The sequence below is a fragment of the Galleria mellonella genome, unplaced genomic scaffold (genome assembly GCF_026898425.1).
Source record: "Galleria mellonella isolate WM207_F2 unplaced genomic scaffold, CSIRO_AGI_GalMel_v1 utg172, whole genome shotgun sequence".
Taxonomy (NCBI): Eukaryota; Metazoa; Arthropoda; class Insecta; order Lepidoptera; family Pyralidae; genus Galleria; species Galleria mellonella.
The window spans coordinates 3,254,887-3,272,500 of NW_026442015.1; the positions used below are offsets into that span (position 1 = coordinate 3,254,887).

General features: G+C 33.0%; 1 protein-coding gene across 1 annotated transcript in view; it reads right to left on the bottom strand.

Annotated features, from left to right (window-relative positions):
- LOC113514448 (scavenger receptor class B member 1-like) overlaps positions 1-16,179 on the bottom strand; it is a 68,797-nt gene extending 52,618 nt beyond the window's left edge. The window contains exon 1 of the mRNA XM_031908200.2: positions 15,821-16,179. The gene's annotated coding sequence lies outside the window, so the exon portion shown is untranslated. The remainder of the gene's footprint in view (positions 1-15,820) is intronic.
- Between the last annotated feature and the right edge of the window lie 1,435 nt (positions 16,180-17,614).

Here is a 17,614-nt window from a genome sequence, read left to right on the forward strand (position 1 = left end):
AAAAACGTGTTAAATTCGAATTGATTTTAGATCAGCTTTTTTGCATAGCTACCTTACAAATATTTTTTTTAATAGGGTGAAAATGAAATGATAGTCTTGCCTGCGCTATCGATATACATTGGCGAAATATCAGAGAATGAGTAAGAAATTAGGTCAGTTGTCCCATCGTGACGTATTCTCTAGGAAATAACTACCAAACCCTGGATCCAATGGGGAACCGTAGAGATAACCTGACAGAGTCTATTGCTAGCAATGGGGCCATTAGTCCCCATTACTCACGATGTCACTTCTACTTCGGATACATCAATTGAGTCCATACTCCATACATTTTAGAGGAACATTTCCTTCCGTCGGAGTCGCAGTACTTTCTTAGGGCAAAACAATTGACACACCAAGTGCTGCTTCTACACCACAGACGTAGTGTAACACACTACGTACCTACTAATGGACTAGAAATGCAATCATAAAAATGAAACAAGAAAATGGTTATAAATATCGTCTTGTAAATGCGTGCAAAAATAACATAAATTTGAAGGTGTTTTGAACTTTATTTAGATTAAATTAGCTAATGCTTTTGAACAAATTCTTGTACAAAATATTTCCGATTGTTCTACAATATGACATTTAAAGAGATAAATGTTGAAAGTGTAATTACGTGAATATATTCTTTTTTTTTATTTATAAGTTTGACTAATTACATTCATTTAAAATTAATTCCACTTCAAAAGGTAAAAAATAATTACAACTTATTTTGAATTAATAAGCTTCGAGCTTATATTGTGTAAATGAATGTCCTACTTGCCTATCTCGCTGTAACATATGTTATTATGTTTTATCTCTTTTACATTGCCAATTTTTACAATAATAAATAATCGAGGAATAACACCTGAGTCCTTAGGAATGGTAACGCATGGGGGTATCATGGACGAAACAGTATACTCTGTTATGTCCATGGTACTGCTCATATATATAGGCGACGATTACCACTTTCCATCAGGTGGGCTGTCAGCTTGTTTGCCATTCTAAATTGTATAAAAAAATCTAAGATTCATAGAGTGCGACATCTGTTTATATCCATGTCTTTGATATTAACTCCCAATTAGTATTTAGTATCAATATCACAATGTTATAAATATTTAACAAGTTGTTTGTCCTAAATAACACATTGACCTGGTTCGCTGGCAATTGTTCTTGCTTATCGTTTATTTGTTTAAATTGAACGGGGTGGTTGTGACCTAAATTAGCTTGGTATTTAGAATGTGTAGATAGAAGCACATCCAAAACTAACCACTAAATACTTTTAAGGACCGTAGCTTTTTAATGTACTTCAAAGGTACGCGATATGTGAACCGCTTTTTAAAAACACAAAAATCTTACTAATATAATAGAATTGTAATTGGACGATATCTGTTCATGGGAGATCTCTGTCTTTTCATTTAAGAGTTTGCTCTTGTCGGTGCAACTAATTCATGTATTTTCTTCCAACCAACTCTATTCCAAGGCATATTTTTTACCTCCTTATACGACATGACACCTAATGTTTCCTTTATCTGACACGGATATGGGAGATATTTAGGAAAAATTATTATGAAGGGTCTTATAAGACCGCAAATGCCAAAACAAGTTTTAAATATTTTGTCTATCTGTTCATCCGTTTGCCTTTTTGTATAATTGTTCCAGCATCCCACAAAAACTATTGCACAAACTGGATGTGGTTTCCAATGTTGTTCTCCTGGAGATGTAACTTAAAATCTTTTAAACACAACATCTTTTAAACAAAAAAATTTATCTTGATACACGATTTAGAACATATCGCATGTTTTAATATTTTTCCTACTTCCGAAAGCCAAAAGCAGAAAAAATTAAAAAATTAAATAAAAATAGTTTTATTACCTATATATTTATAATACATATGTATTTATTATTACAAAAAAACAAGTCGTAAATAAAATTCTTTTAAAATAGATAACGTGGGTAACGTAATTTTACAGGTTTTCCCTCACAACATACAGTTATTTCGTTACGCAAAGAAAATCATAAAAAATATAAGTAGTACCAAATACACTCTGTTATATATAAAAAAAGTATATATTTAAATCGGTTCAGAATTAGAGAAACATAACATAAATAATAATAGCCAAAGAATAAGTACGAATGGGGAATCTCTTCCATTCAATTCGCAAGCTTAAATACATATTATACAGCAGTTTATATAGAAGTGTAGCTTTGAAAATTATCCTATTCTCTATAAACATATATATACATATACATACATAAATAATATAGTAAAACACAGTTGGGTCAAGAAACCTGAATGCCTGATAGAGTTCAATAAAGTTACGCAATACCGCTTCGGTCGACCGGTCGACGGTAGTGATGGGCCGAATCAGGTTGACTCGGCTACTGTTTAGAATACCTAATAAGCACTCTGGTATCCCGATCAAATATAGCAATCTAGATTTATATATAGATATTTGATCGGGATACTCAAGTATTGTATACAGATACATAATAATGACATATGAAATTCGAATACAGGTTTCAAGTTCGAGGAGAGAAATTGTTAGTAGGGATCAATTCTCATTGGTACCCTCTCAGTGAACACCGATAGCGCAGACGAGCTACTATTCCATTTATCATTAATTAAAAAAAAACAGTCACTCAGGTACTGCAATATATAGAATTCTGATACACGATATTTGAATAATTGCTGTAGTCAAATAATAATCACGTGTTTATCATAAGTTTTTATATTTCTGTTTCATCATTTAATTGGGTACTTCAATTTTCCTTAAATCTCAAAGGGAAAATTAAATTAATGAGTATTTAATATGTTCATTTAAAGTTAAGTTCTGTTAAAAACCAATAGAAAAATTACTTGAGTTTGATAAAGTACTTGAATACCCGTATAAATACTCGAGTCCGAATTCGATTCATTTTTTAGCGACTACAAATACTCGTATACCAAAAAAGGGCTATCCAGCACATCACTATCGACTATCACATCGTACTATAACATGGCCGGTTCAACTCGAGAACTGCCCTATGTGATTTACAAGACTGTGTCAGAAGGGCAGTCTGACAAGTCACTGTCACAGCTGTTTATCTCTAAGGTCACCATTAGTATAATTATAAATATGTAAATTTTGTACTATTACGCAATGTAAGGTAACACCCAGCTTTGTGTGGATGAAGATGGAATGGTGCACGTATCTGTAGATATGCAACAGTGGAGAATAAATTAATGAGGATGAACTCAGGTCACTTGGCCCTCGACCGAAAATTTACTATGAATTATGCCGGCAACGCACAAGCAACTCCTCTCGTGTTGCAGGTGTCCATGGGCGACAGCATCTTTTGTGTGAGATATCAGTACCAAAGAGAGACTTTGTACAATATTCGAGTGCTTGGTCACCTCTGTCCCATTCGTGTTTCTACCGTGAAGCAGTTGTGTTTGCATGGGTGTGTTTCGGTTTGAATGGTGGGATATGGCAGTAATTTTACAGGGTACAAAAGAATAACGCCTGGTTATGTCCGTGTTACTGCTCATATCGTCATAGTCGTAGAATACTGGCGGATATATATATATATATATATATATATATATATATATATATATATATATATATATTTATATATATATATATATGTAATATTTGTCAGATCAGTCAGTATTCTACAACTATGACGATATTTTTTTTTTTTTTTTTTTTTTTACAACACAGGGGGCAAACGAGCATGCGGCTCACCTGATGGTAAGTGACTACCGCCGCCCATGATCACCCACAACACCAGCGGCATTGCAGGTGTGCTGCCGGCCTTTTAAAAAGGAATATACTCTTTTCTTGAAGGTTATGTTGTCGTATCGGTTCGGAAATACTGCTGCTGGAAGTTGATTCCAAAGAATGGTTGTGCGTGGAAGAAAGTGCCTTGAAAAACGCACGGTGGAAGACCGCCACTCGTCCAGATGATTGGGATGAAACTTTAGTTTGTGGCGGGTTGTACGGTGGTGAAAATCAGCAGCAGGTATCAATCCGAACAATTCCTCAGAACACTCCCCATGATAAATTCGGTAGAAGATGCACAGAGATGCAACATCTCTGCGCAGTTTCAATAGGTCAAGTCGGACAGTAAGGCGTTGACTATCGATAATTCGAGCCGCCCGACTTTGAATGCGGTCTAACGGAAGGAGTTGGTACTGTGGCGCTCCTGCCCACAGGTGAGAACAGTATTCCATATGCGGCCTGACTTGGGCTTTATATAATTTCAGGCGGTGTTCTGGCATGAAATATCGTCTCACCCTATTGAGCACTCCTAACTTTTTGGAAGCTATCTTAGCCTTCTCCTCCAGATGACCGCAAAACTGGACGTCGCAAGATATATCAACGCCCAGAATTCCTAGACTTGACTTTTTATCGAGGGAAGTGCCCTGAAAGTGAGGAGATACGACAAACGGCGTCTTTTTTGCGGTAAACGCGCAGACTTGTGTCTTTTTGGGGTTAAATTGGACAAGATTTTGTTCACCCCAGATCGAAACTTGATGTCTATAGGCGACGGTTACCACTTTTCATCAAGTGGGCCGTCAGCTCGTTTGCCATTTTAAGTTGCATAAAAAAGCTGCTTTCCATTAGTTGGACCGTTTGTTTGGCTCCCTAACAATAAAAAAAAAATTAACCACGAATGGGTCTAGACAAACCGCGTGGAGGTCGACTTGACAAAATATTTTGCTAGTAATGAAGACGAATTTTCACTGACAATCCTTTTTTCACACAAAACAAAAAACTACTTCATGTCATCCAACACAAAAACACGTTTCCAGTCCTATCGTAATTAATTTCCCTTCTAAATTCAGCCCCACCTATCTAATACGCACTTATCTAAGTGCGGTCATAAATCGATATTGCAACCGCGTTTATCTTAGCGAACCTCCCACCACAAAACCAAAAAATCCTTACCTCCACGGCCCCAAGCTAAATCGAATGATAACCTCAAATTTTTTGCATGGAATTAATGAATATGGATGACTCAAGACAATTCCTTTTTGCATTATAGAGTGAAATCCATAATCGTACATAAAAATAAAATCTTGCCGTGTAGTTCCAGCACAGAATGGGCCACCTCTTCCTTTCCTGTTAGTGTCGTAAGAAGCGACAAAAGGATCTTAATAGACGAAGCATGAGCAGCAGCAACCTTCTTAAAACGTCACCAAAAGTCTAACTGTGATTGCCAATTCGTTTGCTAATCATGGTGACTACTGGCAAAACCCCACTTATTTGCTTAGGGGAAGCCTATATTCAGCATTGGACAGTTAATGATGAATGACACTGTTAGACCTCATTACTAACAACCCCTTTCCCCCCAATGCCCATTGTTATGCCTCCGTACTGTATTAACGCTGCTATATTTCTTCAAAGCGTTTAAAACGAAACACATGCATACAATTGATATGCAATGTGCACTCACTTGCATCAAATATTGGACCCCCAATATGCTGTGGATCCATTCAATCTTGATTCTATTTATTTCTTTTATATAATAGATATATAATATTCATAAGTACGAGTATAGTATGCCGCCTCATGGCAATTCATGCCTTGCCACTGCTAAGGTCTAAGATGCTATCTGTCTTCTAGACAAATGGTAAACAAATCTATCACTTCGGTTGGGTGTAAGACACAGAACATTGCTGCCTCATTCTGTCTCATGTACTCGCTAACGATAACGACTCTATCGATAGATTCGTTTGTAGTCAAAGAGAGCAGATGATTTTAAAAAACTCTACGACCAACATAGAAAACGATATTTTATACGAGTAACGTCCAACCTGCAACTGCGCATGACCGTTCCAAGAGCCCAAATGTACCGAACAAAATATATGTTCTGTGGTTTTTCTCAAGGTTCCCTCTCACTTAGCGATTCAAAACAAGAATTCATTTAATATTATAGGTACACTGATCCTAATGTAGATAAAGTTATATAACACATGATATCCATGACTTGGAAATCTTGGTGTACGTAAAATTTTCGGTCACTTTATATTTAAAAGTAAAAGTAATCAGCAAGTAGATTTTGAATTGCAATAAACAGGACATTTCGCCGCAAAAAAGCGACGTCTTTAGTCGTTAATAAATTTATTTGGGACTGACATCTACTAATTCTTAATACTATTAATTCCTTTTGGACTTTCAAGATCGGATCAGATAAATGAACTGACACATTTGTAAATCCTATTGACTGTAAAAATTCCCAAAGACGGTTGACATCAGGCAAATGGCCGGTCGTAATATTAGCCAAATCTTTTTGTAATATGGATAAAAAAACATTAGGCCGACCCCAAAATTATAATTGGGATAAGGGTAGGAAATGATGATGACTTGATGACTGAATGATGATTGGCTGTAAAAATAATTATTAAAGGCACAATCAGTATAGCCACAATAACAATAAGGACAATCAGTATCATTACTCAGGCAATAGGTAATTAGTCTAGGACATACTCGTAATGCGTCTTTGTGACAAATTTTATTTAAATTTGTTCAATCAGTTGACTAACAAACATGTAAATGTGTTTACATACTTCGATATTTGTAATATTAGTACGATTAGGAAAGCACAGTAACATAGACTAGGAATAGCACAGACTAGCTGTATCCTGCAGCTCCGCCCGCGTATATTAGTACATAAAGTATCCTATGTACTAAGTTAGGATATAACCTACCCGTGTACCAATTTTTATTGAAATATATTTAGTAGTTTTTGCGTGAAAGAGTAACAAACATCCATCTATTCTTACACTCTTTTGCATTCGTAATATTAAATAGGATAGAATAACAGCAGATTTGCATGTTTATGTATATTTTATATCTATGCATATTATTATATAAAAGTCCTTTTTTAAGATATAACTCAATTACAATCAAAAACAACATTCATAATTCCTACATATTTGTAAAGAAACTAAAAAACATTATGAATAAACGAGTACATACAAATATGTAAATATAAAATCGAAAGTTAATAGATTTTGTAGTAGTAGGTTTCTATGTTTGTATACCAAATATCAGCATCCTCAGAATAATGGTGTAACCTACCTTCGGTTTACCCATCAACCTATTTTGAGATTGACACGAAGGTGTGTCATTAACCCTGCATTGGGCAATCGCATTGTTTTCTTCAATAGTCTTGAATTACTAATAAGTTTCTAAAGTAACCTTACGACCTCAGAAATTCTGAAATTGTGTTAAAAAAAATATTACCGAATATATACCATTGCGTTTCCACCAGAGCAGCATGTTTTGTTTTACGTAAACTTACCTAATCAGGGTTCAGTACCAAAAAGGTACAAAGGAACCTTTAACAGCACTATATTTCAACAACTATTGATTTGAAGTTTAGAACAGTTTTAGATATTGTCGTTCCACATATATTGCTATGAGAAAAATTTTAAAAACATATTTTATTTAATGGGGGATTCAAAAAGGATACTCATTAAAATTAACTTACGTCTAAGCGGGGTATTATATAAATGGGTTTTATTTGAACATTTCAAAATGGATTTTTATTTAATTGATGTTGCGTAACTTTTAGTGTTTATAAAAAAAATATGTTAAAATGTTAGAAAACTAATCCTCAAAGTTATATTTATATATGAAAATATAAATTGATGAAAATATATCCTTTAAATCTGTTTTAAATGAGGATTGTTTCTCGACACATTGAAAAGCTTGAAAAGATGAGGCAAAAAATAGAAATAAAAAATATGAACTAAGCAGTTTATTTATTTTTTTACTGATAGGCAATATATGATCTGCCTGATGGTAAATGTTAAAATAACACTTTTATAGACCAAGAGATCTATAAAAGATTATTTATTATTATAGATTATTCTATTTCTTACTCCCTTTTATTGCCCTTGCACTTGCACAAACGAAGTAGCAAAACTGTGCAATTTTATTATATTCTTTATTGCACTTGTAAATTACATTGTTAATGCATTTATAAATATTGTGAGCAAGGGTGGACTTATCTCTGACAGAGATAAGCTTTTTTTATTTTTTTTATTTTCGTTTAATTGTTTTTTTATTTTATTTTTTTAGTTTTTTAAATTTAAGTTTAATTTAAATTTTTAATCTTCTCTACCTAAATATCCATAATTAATTAGATACTTATAGACAGATGCTTTTTTTATTCCCTTCAAAAGATTACAATAGTAAACTTGTAATTATTTATGTCTGCTTTACTCACGTTTCAAATTCACACTTATGAATAGAGCTTATATTCATTTAAACTAGTCGAGCATCTCCGTATTTAAAACATGAGTAAAGCCGACAAACATAATTATAATATAGTATGACTCACGATAGTTATTATTCAACAATAGTAATCTTAGCAAAAACGAAAAGAGCACAGTATATAAGATCATCAAGTATTATAAGTAGTGATACAGCTAAAAGTAACGTTACTTGATTGCGGCCCTCTTTAAATTGGAAATATTTCTAAGCAAGGCAGCTGCGAATCGAGCTTAACCACCATAATTATCTTTAAAATCATTCGTTACTTTTTGTTTCCTTCTATAACTGTCTCTAAAAAAACTGAAATTTAGCAGATGGATCCACTAAGATGAGATTTTTAGATATAACTGGATTTTAGTGTATGATTCGAGTCAATTATGTTTAATAAATAATTAGCAATTACATTATTATGAAAAGCTCGTATTACAATCCGATTTTTTTTTCGGGATTTTAAATAACCGCTTTAGTTGATATGGTAATTCCTAAATTATCTTACATGCCTGTCTACTTTTCATATATTCATTCGTATACAGCCTTTTACTGTCCACTGCTGAACATAAGCCTCCCCTTGAGGAGTTTTACCGGTAGTTGCCACGTTTGGCAGACGGATTGGCAACCGCAGTTTTAAGAGGGATGCTATTATCCATTCTCGTTCTCTCATAGTCGCCTCTTACGACACCCACGGAAAAAGAAGGGGCTATTTTATGCCGGGCCCACACACCTGCTGCTTACCATTCAATTAACACCATAGATAGAATAACAATCCTATAGTAATAAAACAAAGTCCCTATCCACATCTGTTTGTTTCTCCTCTGATTTGTTTTAATTCATGCAATAGATTTTGAAACTGGTCTCACAGTTGTTCAGATATTTTTCTACTCAAGGTTTATGTCTTTGTATCCTAATTATTTTATTTAACTTTTGTTTAAGTAAATGATTATACTAGTGCGAAACCGCGGCATGCCACTAAAAATATTACATTTTCATCATCATCTCAGCCATTCTCTGTCTACTGCTGAAAATAGGCTGCACCCATAGACTACCATAAAGAATGGTTCAGAGCCAATTGCATCCACTGACTCTCTATAATGAATTTAAAATCGTCACTCCATCTAGTGGAGGGTCGTCCTGCATTGCGTTTGCCTGTACAGGGTTGCCACTCAAGAAACTTTCTTTCCTTCGGTTGTCGGTTCTTCGAGCTATGTTACGAACCATTTCACTTAAAAATATTTAATTTGTATTATGTTAATTTTCTCTGATTTCATTATAGTTGTATTGTTAAAGATATTATACACTTGTATATACTACACTAATATTATAAAGAGGAAAGTTGTCTGATTGTTTGTTGATAAACAATAAACTCATAAAATACATCCTGATTTTAAAAAATCTTTCATCTATAGAAAGCTATATTAGAGAGTAACATAAGCTAGGTACATATAATTTTCAAAAAATTTAAAGATCCCAACAAAAATTACAATAATACAACCCAAGGTAGTAAAAATTTGCATTTGACGCGCGTTGCGAAAACTATTTATGATACATAAAATGAAGTACTACCTACGTGTACACATTATTACTCACAAAAAAGTTCGCGAGGCTATGTTAATTAAATCACAATAACTATTTTTTGTGGAAATTAGTCTATAATACGGATAGTGTAATATTTAATGAATACTTTAATAATAATAATAATAATAAATAACTTTTAATCCAAGTAAACTTAATAACAAGCATTTTAGAATAATTCAATTTTCATTCAATATTTTTTTTTAAACTATCGCTCAGTTCGGAATGTAATTTCAACTGAGAAGAAAGGACAAGAAACACAGCCGTTGCTTTTTTTTTATAAATAAGTGAAGTGTACAAAGGGAAGTTTGCAATAAAAATTAAAAATTATGAATGGATAAAAAGACTGTCATAATTTTCGTATTGATAAAAAATAGAAAAAAATAAATAAAAGCTACCTCTACTCTCATTCCACAATAATGGATTTTATTGTAATATTTATGTACAAACATTTAATTATAGCAAGGCCGATTTAGTGTAGTGACTAAGCAACAAGTGACAAAAATTATAGTAACGTTCTGACATTGAAATTTTATAATTAAGATGCGTTTATCTTACAGGTAGAACCGAAGGATGATCACAATCAAATCATGATATAAATCCTTATCCAAAACTAAATAGTTTTATAATCAAGGTTATGTACATGTGAATTCCTCTTTAAATTATTCTAATCAGAACTCTCGTTTAGAAATTACAATGGATATAAAAAATAAGAAAAATATTGTTATATTTTTTTAATTATATTCTTTACTGCACTTGTAAATTACACTGTTAATGCATTTATAAATATTGTGAGCAAGGGTGGACTTAGCTCTGACAGAGATCTCTTCCAGTCAACCCAATGCAGTTAGAAAGCATGTTGTTAGCAGGTAGCTGAAGTGCTATAACTATTAATATTTAGAATACATAAACAAATATACAGTTAAATAAAATATTAAGATACATAATAAAATATTACATAAATACATATACTATAAATAAATATATTTTAATGGATGATAAAGGAATGGTAATGCCCGCCTGCGCTAACGTTAAACGCTGGCGGGACACCAATGAGGGATGGTTGATGAGAATAAAGAGGCAGATCAGTTAGCCCATCGTGACGAATTGCACAAGAATTAAGAAAAACTGAGGTTAACCTGATAGGGTATATTGCTAGCAATGGAACTGTTAGATCACCATTACTAACAATCCCTTCCCCCCTAATATTGTTATTATCGTCTATTGGTTCAATAACCAATTTAAAATAGGTACTAATTTATCTTTCTATCTATTCGTGTAAAGCCGGGGTGAGTAGCTAGTTACTTTAATTCTTTTTCTCATTGTATGTAAAGTATTTCGTTGTCGCAATTGTAAAACTATTTTAACGTACGAAATTATGGGGGGAAAGGGATTGTTAGTAATGGAGACTGAGAATCCCATTGCTAGCAATATACCCAACCAGGTCGACCTCCTCGCGGTTCCCCCTGGAAACTACCATGGTTAATTCCTGATGAATTCATCATGATGGGTTAACTGGCCTGTTTTCATTCTCATCTATCACCCTTCACTGGTGCCCCGCCAGCGTATCCCGTTAGCGCAGGCGGGGTTACCATACCATTTTCACCCATAAAAAAAAACGTACGAAATTATATTACTTAATATATTTTAAAACGACGGCTGAGATGATATACTTTTAATTTAAATCTTTAAACAGTTTATATTTAAATTATAGTTATAGTCAAATTAATTACATCTACCATTTATTTCCGGTTACGCAGCATAATTTGTAGGTTAAACGGGATTTCTTAGCAACGTGTTAACTGGTTCTTTGTTCAATATATCAGGCCATTACATAAAGAGACTTTAATGAAGGCATAGGTTGAGGTAGGCTTAAAGACTTCTTTTAGCGAGACATCTTTGTTAATAAACTATTATTATTATTAACTTATTGAAAATTTTATCTTTTAACTTACTTTTGTGTCAGCTTCATACTTTTATACTTTATCCAAGCTGAGTGTGTTTCTAGTTATACCAAGAAGGGATATCAGTTAGTGGTAACAATCCATCAACAATTGAATTTCTGAAATGTGAAGATTACGTATTTTAATATTTTCAAATATTTTTACTTGGTTTCCACGATACTAATATAACAGCATGAATTCATTCATTGGACACGTTAAATTTGACTTATCGGATCAACTTGTTCTTAGTCATGCATAGATTTTTCGTAAATACACAATGTTGCATCCTTTTTAGTTCTCAGTTACGGAAATTCCGTATGATGACGATGGCAGAACATTTCGTGCGTATCACAACGTCTTGTTTTGTCTCTTCTTCTTTTGAATATTAATTTTCAAGCTTAACCCCATAAATAGATAATAAATTAATCTATTCATACAATAAAAACGCTTTCGTTAGCGTTATGAGAAAAAAATACACTTTCTCAGCTCACCAAAATCTCTCCTCCAAAAACACAACGCACTGAGACCAAATATTTGTAGAAAATCTAACCTAACTTGACCTACTCTTAATTTTTTTCATTTATATTTCACTTTTATACTACTGAGGTGGCAAACAAGCATATGGCGCACCCGATGGTAAGCAATCACCAAAGCCTGTTAACACCTGCAATATCGGGGGTATTACACACGCGTTTCCTTCCGACCCTAAAGAAACTTCTTTACCTCTTTTTTGAAGAACCCCATGCTGTAGTCTTTACGAAAAATTTTATTTAATTACCATGCAAATATTTAAAAAACACAAGATAAACATTTTTAATACCACTTAAACCTTTCGAGTTTATACATGGCGCTTTACATCATATAATCTTACATATAGTACGATACAGACTTAAAGGCACCTCATAAAATTTATTAATAGAATAAAATATAGAAAATATAATAATCTTCTTTTTCAGTCTCAGCCTTTGAATTTTTAAATATGAAAGTAATGTTATAATTTATGAGTCATGATAATTGATTGGCATTCAAATTTATCATTTGCATTGATTAATGTGAATATTTATAATATCGATATGAAAGAAATGACAGTTAATTAACGCTTAAATATCGATTAAATTGCATTCCTTTGATAATTATGAGAATGCGTATTATTACAGTTAAAATGTTACGTGTAATTTTTGACTATCGGATGTTGGCAGCACTGAAGTAGGGTTCAACAATATTCAAACAATTTGGAGTCGCCTGCGGGATTTGATTTGATTTTAGGCGGGTTTTCAATTTCCATATGAAAAAGTCGATTATCAATGGGGGGAGGGGGATAGGTTTGTTAGTAATCCTTACTAATATTATAAATATGAAAGTGATTTCGTTTATTGGTTTGTAAAGCGCCTTAACGATTTAACCAATCACTATTCAAATTTGGAATACGTATACTATATGGGATGGAGAAGGATATAGGTTGTATCTTCACCTGACCGAGATAAAAGATATTTTATCCTGGTCAGTAAATACATCCCGTTTAGTCAGACGTAGTCGCGGGTCCAAGCTAGTTCCTAATAAATTTGTCACGATGATCCAGCTGAACTGACTTGATTCTCATGTATCATCTTTCACTGTTGCCCCTCCAGTGGATAAAACGAGTGTATCCGTTTTCACCTATTGAAAAAAATCGCCAATCATTGCCACGTTCCAAAAATCAATTCGTGCCTAGAAAAATCATCCAAAACTGGTCTATAAGTAGACTGTCCGGTTTATCACTTTCGTTTCGGTTTTTTAAAATTTTTTAATTGTCAGACAAGTGAGTGATTACCCTACTGTGCCTTATTCCGTTAGTTAGTCTGTCATTTGAACGAGCTCGCATTAGGGTAGTCTTCCTAATAATAAATCGTGATATTTTTTTTATTTTTAATTATTATTATTTCAGGAGTTAACTGTCCACTGCTGGACATAAGCTTTCCCCATAAGAGGAGTTTTGCCAGTAGTTGCCATGCTTGGCAAGTGAGTTGGCAACCGCAGTTACGCTTTTTAGAGATGTTTTAAGAACGACGCTGCTGCCCATCCCTCGCCCTCCCTTAGTTGCCTCTTACAACACTCACGGAAAACGTAGGGCCCATTCTATGCCGGGGCACACACGATGAATTTAAAAAATTGTCACCAAATATTTAATTTTATTTACAAAAATATTAAGACTAAAAAAATTATTCAAAATACAGAAATTCTTTTTTTTTTAATTATCTGACTAATTCAACCATATAGACATAAACAGTCCAAGTTTACGTTTTACTATCATGTCTCCTCAACCTTCCTTTCTAAAACAACACTTGCTAATCTCAAATAATACATACTCATATGCAGGTTCTGAATATGAATACAAAAAATATTAGATTATGATATTACGAAAAAAAAAACAATAACGGGTACGAATAGATTCGAAATCTATTTTTTTTTTTCTTTATTTATAGAATTTTGTTTTTATTCGCGTATACTTTTCATGCTACAATATATTTAATTTTACAATTAAATGCTATTAAAACTATGTGATTTTAGAATTTCGGAGATTCTCACCTGTTCTTTTTTTTTTTGTAAGTGAAATACTTTTACAATTCTGAACTGACTTTGATAATTTTTTTAATCGACTTCAAAAAGAAGGAAGGTCTCAGTTCGTATGTTTTTGTATTTTTTTATGTTTATTAACTCATAACTCCGTCAGTTGTGAACCGACTTAAAAAAAATCTTTTTTGTCTTAGATTGGTCCCATACAAATTTTTATCAAAATCATCAAAGGTTACACGGTTTAGTTTTTAAATCAAAATAACTGGTTTTACCACAAGTGGAGTCTGTTTTTTTTTAGAAACATAGTTTTAATTATTTGTATTCGATAGCGGTAACTTCCTTATAACTAATGTAAGTTTGTCACAACTAATATCACTAGGTTTTTGTGTAAATCAAATAGCTATCCGAAAAACTTTGTAAATAATATACGATACAAAGATATGGAAAATAACAATAATAATTTTATGCAAAACTTGTGATCCGACCCAACTTCGCACGGCTAGATAAAATTTTCGAAAATAATATGTTAGTCGCTGATAATATAGCTTTCTATAGGTGAAAGACAATCAGGTATTTTCTCTTTGTAATATTAGTGTAGAAAAACAAAAACCTACACTTAAAGATTTTATATAATATATGGAACACTCGATGTGTGATTGTGAATCCAAACAACTCGCGCTTGACCGGAGTTATTGTACTTTAATCAACGTTGCGTGCACCAGAACACTTTGTCTTTGGCAATTCAATTAATTTTTTTTTATTTAATTCAATAAAAGTTTGGGCGCGTGGCGATTTATCTCTTGATTGATGCAAGCACCTTATAATATTATGTGACCATTATATGTCAAAGTGCACATAATTAAAAATAACTGTAAAAAATTGGTATGTTTATTCAACAATAAAGGTACTTTAAAATAAAGATCGGAAACGATTATTATGGTATAAAACAAATTGAAATAAAATAAATTCATATGCTCACTACCGTAATCTCTTTTGGGGTAGATAGAGGCGTTATTAACTATTCTTGTTTAAATGTATATAACATTCGATATGCCACATTTCGCCGAGCATATTTTGTATATTTAAATTGGTACGCAAAGTTTGACGTCCACGAGATTCAAACTCACGACCTTTGAGGTCTATAAGTCGGGATAGTATGCCACTAGGCCATAATGCTGATATATTGGTATATTTATTTTTAATACTTGACATAGGTATCTTGACATATATTTTTATCAACATAAAATAGAATGAGCGTTTATATTATTTAATTAATTATTTTAAATATGCCAAGTTTAAAAAAATAAATTGTATCTACTTATACCTATCGTCCATGACTCTATTCACATCTATAAGCAATGGTTAGCACTTTGGTAGGCCGTCAACTTACGAGTATTGGACTTGTAAAGTCATAAAAAAAATAATTACATTATAAAAAAAGAAATATCAACAATATAAACTTACCTATTGAAATAAACGTTACAGACACAATTCAGAGTCTTTACGTAAAAAAAAGACTAAAACTTTTCACTACTGAAAGACTCGTTAAAAAGTTATTTTATAACGGACACTTTTAAAGAAAATTAAACTTAATTTTTTTATTCTTATTCAAACTAAACACAAAGCGTTTTTTTTTTTTTAAATAATATCCTACGTTTTTATTTTAAAATTAGCCACATGTGCGTTTTTCGCCTTAGATGATAATGTATTTAAAATTCGAATTGCGAAGAATACGTTCGGAAGTTTGAAAGAGGCGCGCTCGCGCGTCCTAGCGGCGCGCACGTTTAGTTGCGAAATGATTATGTGTATGCCACTGCATTCATCTGCTAGTCTATAATAGTTTTTAACTGATAATTAAACACGACATTCCTTGACCGTAGGGCCGTGCGTTAGACTGAGTACTGCATTTTTGTAATATTCCAGTTAGAAAGGTCGCCTTAGTCAGGTAAATAATTGATGAATGAATTTAGGATTAGTAAATAGACAGGGCTAGATTACGACTTATGTACGAATATACTCGACTTAAGTCACTTAAGCGTCTTAAGAAAGTCACTTATTTGTGATTTTTGTCTGCTAAAAAATGTCCTTTTACATTAACATCGTGTTTTTTTTTTAAATGAATGATAATAAAATGGTAACCCCGCCTACGCTAAAGGTATACTCGCGAAGCACCAGTGAAGAGTGATAGGTGAGAATAAAGAGGCAGGTCAGTCAGCCCATCGTGATGAATTCATTTAGAATTGAACACGATGGTTTCCAGGGAAAATCGCGAGAAGGTGTATACCTAACAAAGTGGCTACTAATCCTCATTCTTAACATTTCCTTCTTCACCCTATTGTCTACCTATGCTTTTAATTGTGACAAGAGACAATATTTGACTTTAATTTTAATCTGACTATAATAAAATTCACTAAAATTGCATACTTGGGTGTGGATATTCTAGATTTTTATTTTGATGAATGAAAATGGAATGGTAGCCCCGCCTGCGTTATTGGTAGACGCTAGAGGGGCGCTAGTCAAGGGTGAAGTGATAGGTGAGGATGAAAGCAGGTCAATTAGTCCATCGTGACGAATTCAACAAGAATTGCTTGCCAAGGATAAATACGTAGAAGTTATTGACTTCTACGCGATTAACATTGACAACCATATTGCTGAAAGAATATTGATACAGCCTTACTTTTTTTTATGCAACTTAGAATGGCAAACAAGCTGACGGCTCATCTGATGGAAAGTGGTAATCGTCGCTTATAGACATGAGCAGAACCATGGACATAACAAAGTATACTGTTTCGTCCATGATACCCCACATGCGTTGCCATTCCTGAGGACTCAGGTGTTATTCCTCTGTACCCAGTAAATTCACGCCGTATCCCACCCTTCAAACCGCAACACAGCCATGCAAACACAACTGCTTTACGGTTGAAACACAAATGGGACAGAGGTACCCAAGCAATCGACTTTTGTACAAAGTCTCCCTCTGGTAACAGAAAAGCAATAAGGCTGTATTATTGTACTCATAGCATTTATATATACAGACAATACTCGTTGTACTATTAGTCCTACTAATATTAATGTGAAAATTTATAGAGATCATTGAACATTTGTATGTTTTTACTAAAGGACGCGTACGGATTTAAATGAAATTTTGGTGGTGGGTGGGTTATATCCTAACTATATATATATATATATATATATATATATATATATATATATATATATATATATATATATATATATATATATATATATATATATATA